The sequence below is a fragment of the Passer domesticus genome, chromosome 10 (genome assembly GCF_036417665.1).
Source record: "Passer domesticus isolate bPasDom1 chromosome 10, bPasDom1.hap1, whole genome shotgun sequence".
Lineage (NCBI taxonomy): Eukaryota > Metazoa > Chordata > Aves > Passeriformes > Passeridae > Passer > Passer domesticus.
The window spans coordinates 40483867-40494859 of NC_087483.1; positions in this window are offsets into that span (position 1 = coordinate 40483867).

The following is a 10993-nucleotide window of genomic DNA, read 5'->3' on the forward strand; positions in this document are numbered from 1 at the left end:
TGTGTTTGGTGTCCCCTGATGCACCCTCAGAGCCTCACCACGAGCTGTGGTTCCCAAGGTCACTGCTGCTCTGCCAGGATACCACAGGCAAAGTGGAAGCTGGGAGAGTGGGAAACACAGGAGGAACACAGCTCTGAAGGGCATTTTGAGAAATATGGGAAACCTGAGCACCAGGAAGAAATCTCCTTTGGAAAAAGCCTTTCCAAAAGGTACAAGGGTGTGTTTGTCTTTGGGTCGATCATCAGCAGAACATCATGGGTTTTTTTTTCACATTTTGTGAATCAGTGAATCATTATAAAAATTATAATCCTTTCCTGCTCTTATTTCAGAATTACTGGTCTCCTGCTCCCCGTGCATCCTGCTAAGTGACATTATTTCAGCTCCCACTTCCACCAGAACAGCTTTTCCCTTGCATGAGCCCCCAGCTGCTGCCCTCAGTGTAGGGGCAGAGGCTCAGATAACAAACTCCAAGCCGTGGTAGCCTCAAGTGCATCACTGAGGGCCCTGGATCTGCTTTTCATTCCCAAATCACCACTCTTTATTCTGATTGCAACTATAAATCAAGTGCCAGTTTTAGGCTAGCACAGAAGCTGGGAAAGTCAGTTTGCAAAGCAGACTGCAGATGAGGAGGGAAGAGAAGGAACCACTAAGATTGGTAAATTCTTATATTCCATTTATCAAAGAGGGGGAAAAAAGATTTCTGATCTTCACATGGTGTATCTGGCCAGATACTACAGAATGTCAGGTTTTATTGAATTGCTCTTCTATCCCAATCCTGCCCAATTTTAAATTTCTCTGATGCAAAAAGCCACACATTTGTCTGTTGAGGGACTGAAAATGAGGTGATTCTGCCCCTCTTCTCTGCTCTGGTGACACCCTACCTTGAGCACTGCATCCAGCTTTGGGGACCCCAGCACAGGAAGGAAAACAACCTGCTGGGGAGAGTCCAGAGGGACCAGGATGCTCAGAGGGATGGAGCAGCTCTGCTGGGAGGAAAGGCTGGGAGAATTGGGATTGTTCATCCTGGAGAAGAGAAGGCTTTGAAGTGACTTCACTGCAGCCTCCCAGCACCTGGAGGGAGCCAGCAGGAAAGGTGGGGAGAGACAATTCACAAGGAACTAGAGTGGCAGGACAAGGGAAACAGCTTCAAAGTGAACAGGGATTGGATATTAGGAATAATTTCTTGGCTGTGAGGGTGAAAAGGCCCTGGCACAGGCTCCCAGAGAAGCTGTGGCTGCCCCTGGATCCCTGGAAGTGTCCAGGGCCAGGCTGGATGGGGCTTGGAGCACCCTGGGACAGTGGAAGGTGTCCCTGCCCACAGCAGGAGATTGGGACAAGATGAGCTTTCAATCCAAGCCATTCTATGACTGCATGAAAACTTGACCTGTGGACTCTGCACTACCTTGTCCTTGGCTCTAGACTGGAGAGTTAAAACATTTGAACAAGACACAAAGGAAATTACTTTCTTGATTTAGGCTCCCTCAGCAAATCCTAAATCTTGATTTAGGGTCCCTTAAAGTCCATCTTGCTCCAAAGCTGCCTATGGTTAAGAGCTGGACCCACATCAAGGCCTCCCAAAACAGATAATATTCATATTTGCAGTGCATTTGTGGATGGCTGCACGAAGGTGTTAATCCCCTATGTACAGCCATTAGCAAGGAATTCATTATTCTGCCCAGTGAGTTATCCCTCTATTAAACGTTAGGAAGAATTAGCCTAATATTTACTGTCAGCTATTTGTTATGTTAAAGAGGTCTTTGCCAAATCTCCAGCACCTCCACCACATGCACAAAATCATACTTTAAATGAAGTAATTCTGAATTAAACAAGTGTGCTAGTACTACTAGTGGGATTTATAGTAACCAATAACAGTCTAAGAATGTATTTCACAGATTGCTTCTTTATATTGCAAAATTAATAGAGTTTTATATCTGAAGAAACAAATCTGCACATTAAAAATCAATGTTGCTCATGATACACACTTGGTATTATTTCTGGGAATGCTACAGCTGGCATGCACAGCCTAGTTAAAATATTATAATTTACTTGACTGCATGCATAGTCGATTTGCAGTCAAAACTGCCACTTACTACATGGGAGGAAAAACAATGACTTCCATGCTACTGCAAACATCAAAGGTAGTTTTTGCACTACTCCCCCTCAAAACCTCCTGGGAAAAGCCCTGACTCATAAGCTTTCCACTGGTTACTAGAGTGCTTCTTAGGTTTGAAGGGAGAAAAAAAAAAATCATATTTTGCCACAGTACCTCCACTGAAAAATCCTCAACAAGCAGAATGGATTGAAAAATTCAAGCATGACTAAAAAGTACATTCCCCACTAGTCAGTGAATTTTGCTCCCTATTTGTCACTGCCACCTTGGAGAGCGGTGAGCATTAATAATGCATGGGTGCTAGGAATGTATTAGCAACTAACCTTGCGAAGAAAATCAACTGGGGACCCAGAAGAGCTGCTAAAAAAAAGGAAAAAAAAAAAAGAAAAAAAAGAAAAGAAACCAAGTCAGAGCTCTCCTGTATCCTCTTATTTATTGGAGAGGTTTTGGGAGCAGTGTCAGGGATGGCGGGCACTATGCATCACTGCAAACTCAGGCTGGAAGTCTCTGCCATGGGGTCGTAATTGAGTTCATTGATCACATTCAGGAGCAGACCCACCCCCACCCACCAAGCTCTGGCCACTCTCCAGCACACGAAATACCCAAGAGGACCAAGGATATTTATGCAAAGTGGTGGTTGGAGCAGAAATATCTTTATTAAATGTGTTTTTAAGGAAAGCCTTCATTCTGCTGTTATTGGCTTTGCAGCTACTTTGTTAATTGTGAACAAGTTTTCCTGGGAACTGATCAGCACACCATGTTTGACAACCAATATTTTCTAGGATAGGGCCAGTGAGGGGGGTGGAAAAACCTTTATCTTCTCCTGCTTCTGCAACTGCACCATGCTGATCATGAGGTTACCACCACAGCCACCCAGTCATGGCTACTCCCATCTTTTATTTTATGGTGACATGATAACACAAGAATTTTAATCTCATTTTGAAACCCTTCAGTCCTCCCAAATCCAAGTTATCCAGTACCCAATGAAAATATTCTGCTTTCTAGAATAAAACAGCCTTACCACTTCTCTAGTTTGAAACAATTTGTGCAGGAAGCTGCTCTATCCTGCTGTTACACTTGGCAGTAATGGTTTCAGTTATATATTTATGTCCTGCCATCTCCTTTTAATATATATTGTTTATATTCCCTGGCCTTTTTTTTTTTTCCTGGTAGAACAATCATTACAAGTTTTACAGGGAATATAGTTGCTTTTTGTGCTATTAGCCAAAACAAATATTGTGTTTAAATCCACCTCATTGATTCACATTCTCAATGAATGTATCCAGCTTGCCACTGGAATGGGGAGATGGAGTGAAACAGTCCTAAGTTCTGCAAAAAAAGGGAAAATAGCATGGTTTTCCTTTCCCTTTCTGCTGGAAAACTGGACAAAAAATATCCTCTACTTTACTCATCAAGGAAAAAATGCTCCAGAATTTTCTGTGCAGATCCAACCTCCTCCCCCTGAAATAATCAGAATGACCTGATGCTACAACCTAAATTATTTGCTTTGTAACTCATCAGTTATATTTTTAGTTGCCCATTGCAGACCTTCATGCAGTTAATTCATTAAGCTCATTATGACTTAATGTCGCATCCCAAATTCAAAGTTCCCTATGCACAATTTAATCTTTGGTCATTTTTTATTAAGATGTGCTTTGAATGAGCAGTTTCCCCCAACAAGGGTTGGGCCAACTCCCTAATTAGATGCTGCAGCCTGTGGATAAGCTGGAAACCTCACTGTGACACAATCCTCCTGCCTTTCACCTGCTTTCCTAACACTCATCAGCTAATTCATGCCATTCTTCTCATCTTTATTTGATGCTGATGACAAAATAAAGTTAAAAGACACCTGCTGGTAGATAGATTTTCCACTGAACATGCTTATACAGGCCTTTAGGAAAACTAGATTCTGGCATCCTAAGAGGATCACATGATTAAGATCTGAAGATTGAGAAGAGAATTGGTTCAGTACCAGTTTCTCATTCTCATTACAATTGTTCTCCAGAGAAATGAGCAATTCTTCACCATTGTTTTCTTGAAACAACGACCTTTGTTGAATTTTAGTGTATTTTTTTGTCATCTTTCTTTCTTTATCCCCTTTTTCTTTTCTTCTTCCTTCCAAACCTCCCTATGTATGCCACAGTTGTTTAATTTTTGTTATGGAAATGATTAAAGTTTTATTTTGTTTTGGTTTGTTTCATTTATCTCCCAGGAGTTTTTTAGGGTGATAGTCACTCTGTAAATGAATGTAAAAATGCTTTTGTCAGATTAGCTTGCATATTAACTGGTAAAATGCTTGTTATTTTCCTCTGATGTTACATTCACAACAGGATAACAGTTTTGATCCTGTTATGCAAAAATCTGCATTATAAATTAGAAGGCATATTTCACACTTTTTTATCTTGGGCAGATTCCTAATGCAGTCATTTGGTGTTAGGATGAAAAAATGGAGATAAGGCAACTTCCATTAGCTCAGCTCATGTCAGATTCAGCAGGCATGAGCTCAGGCCATACGTGGTGACACCTTACTCATCTGATCTGAATTTGGGTGATGTCTAACAGCTCAAGAAATGTTGAGCTTCACAAACCCCATGCATAAAACCTGCAAGTGGAATGCCAAGTATCTTGGGCTGAAAACATTTTTATAAGATTTTTTTTAAAGAAAAAAAATGTATTTAGCTCAACAAATTTACAATTATTAGTTACAGTAAGATCCTATTCATTTGGTCCTGGAAATCTCAGAAACATCTTTCAACTGCAGCCTAATGTTTCAAAATTAAAGGCAGTTTTTCCAAGAAGTCTTTTTCTCTTTTCAGTTATTTATAAAATTTCTAAGCAAACCTGAAATTAGTCAGACAAACTGTTTCTAGAATTCCATTTTTATTGTTTCTAACAATATTAGCAGTGAAAATCTCCTCTGATTTTGCAGGTTCGTAGACCATTATTATAAATAGTGCTAAGTTCATAAATCAGGTCCTGCTAAAGTTATTTAAAATCACTGAATATCACAGCTGACTTAATCATTCAAGTTTTAGAAAATTTCTGGGTACCACCTTAAGAAGATATCCAATTTGCTTTCAGAAGAATATTTTATATCAACATGCCCAGTACAATCTGATAGGACACAACAGGAATCATCCATCAACGTGACAAGTTCAAAAGGGATGCTCCTGTAAACTACACAACAGAGGAGGGGAGGTGTCTCCAGTGAGACGAGAGCAAGTTTTGGGAGGCTGTGTTAAAATGTTCACCCTTCATGCTCCTTTTCCAGACAAGAAAAAAAAAAAAAAAAAGACAGAAAAAGGATTTGCAACTCTTGAATTATTTTTGTTCTGTGTTTTATCACAATGAGAAGTATACCCATATTCACTTTCCATTTTTTCCCTGTCTCTGCCAAACTTCAGTCTGGTGCTCTACACAGAACATTTCCAGCTCTGTGTTTGCAAAGGCTCAGGTCCTGCTGTGGGACTCAAACTTTTGGCCTCTGTGTTGATTCACATATATATTAAAAATCTGTATTTTGAATTCCTGTGGTCTAAAGCAATGCAAAGAGAACTCTCCTCTGTGTCCATGGGGATGGCTGTAAGAGCCATGGCAGCCTGTTTGTCACAGAAACCAGAATGGTTTGGGTTGGAAGGGACCCTGAAGTTCATCCAAATCCACCCCTGCCATGGCAGGGACACCTTCCACTGTCCCAGGCTGCTCCAAGCCCTGTCCCACCTGGCCTTGGACACTTCCAGGGATCCAGGGGCAGCCACAGCTTCCCTGGGCACCTGTGCCAGGCCCTCCCCACCCTCACATGGAAGAATTCCTTCCATCTATCCAACCCAAACCCACTCTCTGTCAGCTCAAGTCCATTTCACATTGCCCTTTCACTCCATGCCCACATTTTCTAGGAAAAAATGTGTGAGTGAATGGGAATTGTTTGGGAGTGGGGGACTTGGAGAAGGGAACAGACAATCTGCAAGACTGTGGGGAAGAGATGTGCTTAAGAGTCAGTAAAAAAAACCCAAAAAAGCAGATTTTAGTCACTTATGCCAATGTATTCGCATGCACACACCAACACAGACGAAGTTGTTCCTACAGGAAAAGGCCCAGAAATCCCTAATTCTGGTTTTTGGTGCTGGAGGAGCCACTGCTGTCCTGCCCAGGCCCAGCTCCTCAACAGGGGCATGTTCACCTAAGAGCCCAACAAGAAACAGCCTTGATACAGCTGCTTCCCCTCCCTACCCTCATCCAGCTTGGAAATAATTTGGAAAGACCCCAAATTACTGTGCTGGGATTTCAATCAGGGCTTTTACACCTGCAGTGTCCCAGCTACACACACACACAAATTAGATGACAATAAGAAGGGGGAAAATTAAACAATAAGAAGGGGGGGAAAAATTCCCAAAATTCTAAACATTCCAAGCAGCATAGCATGAACCCATTCACAAATATGCACTGTCTGTCTTGAGACAGTCAAAACACACAGCACACTCTTTTCTCTTGACCTTGCAAAATCTTGCCATAGCCATTATAAACTCCAGCCAATTTATTACTTTTTTAAATTTTTTTTTTGTAGAAATGGAATTTACAGATTACAAAAATGGTTTGCTCGAGTCACCACCATCCCTTTGAACTCTGAGGCCATTTGAATTTGATCCTGACCAGGCTGACCATAAACCATTCTGTTTGAATAATAGAGGAAATGAAGCAGTTTGTGTTGAGTAACCTTATAATAAACTGTAGCTTAGTAGTTATGAATTAAAACAAAAATAGCTAAAAAAAAAAATATCATATGTATACATGCTTTACATATATGTACACACACTCACATAAATACACACTCAACTTCTGATGCCATCAGAAGTGAATGAGAGAAGAGCATTGGCAATGTTAAGATTATTTTTTAACTTAATAAACTTCACCTACTTGTTCATTATATTTTTATTGTATTAATAAAATATTGCTCATTTAGATGAGTTTGATAAATAAAACCCTCTAAATTTTCCATTCATAATTCACTATAATCTATGTACAGAGCTCAGTGGAGTAGTCACAACTAATAAAGCCCCAAAAATATATTTTATTTGGATTTTGAAGTCTTGCAATGTATTTTTCATAAAATCATTGAAAAGTGCACCTTTCATCCCAAACAAGACACATGCAGTCAGGTCCATTAAAGCACCCAAAAATCTGAGTTTTGGGATGATTTAGATGCCTAAGTCTGAACTTTGGTCCTCAGATGCAGAGGTGGCTTCTCAACAGAGCTTTAGCAACATGAATTCAGAGGCAGAGAATTTGTAAAATTGGGTATGCCCTGGTTTAAGGGCTCAGGGCTGTGCCTGAGGGATGTGCAGAACTGGGGTAGGACTCTTTCAGTGAGCCTTTCCCATCTTTTCTCCCTGCAGACCGATCATTTTTTCAGCAGAATGATGATTTCAGGCTTTTGGAGGCTGTGATTTTTTAATGTGTACATACTGCACCAGGAGCTGGGCAGAGATTGTGGCCCCTTGGTGGCCACATCCCTAAATTCAGTGATATTTCATCCTGCCGTGGCTGACAGGACAAATCTCAACTTTTCAGCTCAGTTAGAGTTGTCCCACCCTGGTTGAAAAGAGTCCTGAGGAGAGGAGCTGGGAGAGACCAGGTGGAGCCAAGCAAGCAAAGCCAAACCCTTCTGACCCTGCAAGGCTAATTATGAAAAATGCCCTGTGGCATCACTTGCCAAAGAGAGATTTTAAGTCTTTCCAGGTCTCCAACTTGCTGCATATGAGAGGAAATGAAAAGCAAATAAAAAACAACCACCAAAACTGTGTGTGTGTCCCAAAGCAGAGACCCAGAGTCCACCAAAAACAGTGATCCATCAAAGGGGGGGACTGTAGCCAAAGGCACAGCCAGAGGCTCCCAGAGAGCTCTCAGCCCACTGCTGTTTCCCAGATTTCCCAGTAACCACAGAGTTCCTGGAGCTTGGGTACAGCACACAGAAATACCCACAACACGTTGTAAAACATCTTGTTTTAGTCCCTGGTTGTAGGTGATGATGAGAGAAGAAGAACTGAGTCACCAAAGCCTAGAGAGAAGAGCTGGAACAATTGAAAACTTGTGTGATTTTAGGCTGGTTTTCTTTTTTTCGTTAAGAAATAATTCTGGCTTTTCTTTGCTGTCATTCATGCCCTGCATACACGTGACCACTGGTTTTGTGAATGAAAAAAATATCTGAATTCAAAAGATTGCACAAAATTAACAGATGATCAATGTCTGAAAATTTGTGCAGGGTGTGCATTATTCATTAATTGCCTTTTCATTTGATTATTCACCAAAAACTATTAATTATTTTCCTCTTTAAAAAAGCTTCAATGATCTAATCAAGAGGAGAAGGGGGTAAATATCATATGTTTTAGGAGAGCAATATTGTACACTATGAACCAAAAATGAATTGGAAATAGCCAAAATGGAAAACAATTGAACACCTACAGCTACTGTTTGTGAAGTATCTAAAAATATCTGGGCAGTCACAGAAATCAGGAATCGTTCCCAAATATTAAAAGTGTTTACCAGAAAATGGTTCATAATGAGCAATTTAACCAGCTATTCAGCAGTGATCCAAGGAATTCTCTGATTCAGAAAATGGCAATTTGAGTAAAGAGGTATTTGAAAACTGAGCAAGACTATTTTGACAAGGAATATCAGGAAAGAAGCAGAATTTCGTATAAACTTATCTAAGAGTTTTTGAAATCTCAGCTGTCCTGAGTCCTGGGTGGCTGAGAACGAGGGGAGAGATTTGTTTCTGATAGTGGGAAAAGGTGGTTTTGGAGGCATCCAGAAGCTGATTCTAATCCCCATTTTAATTAAAGAGGAGCAAATTCTTGACACTACATGTCTGCTAAGCTTCCCTGGCATCACCAGCTGCTCCTCTCTCCCAGTTCCATCAGGACAAGGATTGTCCCAGGGCCACGAGGAGATCAAGGGGGAGGGCAGGAGGCAGGGACAGGGCTGTTTTCATTCCAGACTGAAGCTTTTTATAAACTTCAAATATTACAACTTTTCCTTCAGCTCCTCAGAAACAATCTTATTCCAATTGTCTGCACATAACCATAATTCATATCATTCCATAAAAACTCATTTCCAGAACTATAAACAGGGTTGGGTTCTTTTTTTTATTATTATTATTCTTTAAGGTAACAGGACTAATCCTAATATGTTTAATGATACAAGATCTAATGAAAAACCATGATTGTTGCAACACAGCATTTGCATTTTCTTGCAAATACTTATCAGGTAGATAATAATATTTTATGCTGGAAAATAAAAACAAGGCTCTCCTAAAGTAAAAAAAAAAAAAAAAACAAAAAAAAAACCCAACAAACAAAACTATAATCTTCTATAATTCTGTACAGAAGACTGTACCAAGGAAATTCTCCTTGGCAAACTAAGCTATGATTAAAGGTAGTCACTAGTACTTGTGATCATTTCCTAACCTTGAGACTGAACTGTCCTCCAAGCTGAGTTTTTTGGTAAGCTAGTAGTTTATGGTTAAGACAAATCTTGATAGCAATCCAAAGTCTTCCTGAAACACACCCATGGCTCACTTTTCCAAGCAGATAATTGAATTCAGATACAAGTTTTCTGTCAGATCTCTAAAAAAATTAAATTCACCATGAAAATGTACACAAAGGACTATGATTGTCATACACACACAAAATAGCAGAGAGGTTGTTCCATAAGAAATATTTTCTCTCCAAACTGTAGTGCATTTCATATTAAAAGATTGGCAAAGAACTATAATATTCTAGCATTTCCAAAATCAAGCTCCTGTACTCTTCCAACATTTATAACTTCTAAACTGGCCAGAAATGCTTTTCATTTCATTGACAAACACTGTAACTCTTCCTGGCAAAATTATCCTGACAAGATACCAGCACAGGAATACTCCATGTTCCCAGCCACAGGATCCTCTCTGTTCCTAACCACAGTGACAATGTTTCACGGAAAAATGACATTATTTTACTTGCCTGTCCATTCCCCTGCCCAAAACCATCCCAAACCAGCGCTTCCTTATGGCAGCCAGATCAATAGGATTTTTTATCACTGATAAAACCCATTCTTCTACAGGACATGGCTGATATTAAGATAGGAGAGCTCCCCAACAGATTTCCCATGGAATTCTGATCCCTCCTTAGTGAACAGCCAGGGATTGCACATGTTCTGTCTCCCTGTGCCAGGGTCATGGGTGTTTGAGCCTGTGTCTCTGCCCAGATCTGCTGTCAGATGGATTTCCACAGGACAAAGGGAAAAATCCCCCATCTGAGAAGCTGATGGAAGACCCAAAGCAGCTGAACTAACAAGGTAAAGCACCCCAACAACACTTACAGAAAAACATACTTTAAGATTGCTTTAAAATCTCTGTTTCACGTCGCTTTATATCAAATTATTTTAACAGAGATTTTGTCGTTATTTCCTATTTGCACTCAAATTCCTCTTTTCCCTCCTCTGTTTTCTCCTTATATCAGCCACGTCTCCCAGGCAGGGGCAGGAGCATCACGTGGAGCTGCAGAAGTCAGGCCAGGTGAAATGAGGAGACTGCACATTACATCCTACTAATTCACATTCAATTTCCCAGAGCACATTAAAGAAGAGCAGAGTCAGAGCAGAGCTCTTGGTGCCCTCCCAGCAGAGGCTCTTCCCTGCAGAGGGGTAATTGCCATCATTCTCTCTCTGCTTACTTTCATATTAAAAGAAATAAATGTGTCAGAGCTACTTGGCTCACTTTGCCAAGGACAAGGGAAAAATCTAAGAGGATATAAAGGTCTTATTAAACATCATGGTCATCTTTGTGTTTTCCTGCCCAGATGATGGAGGGAAACACCTTTTTTTTTTTGTGCAGGGTAGGAGATGTGA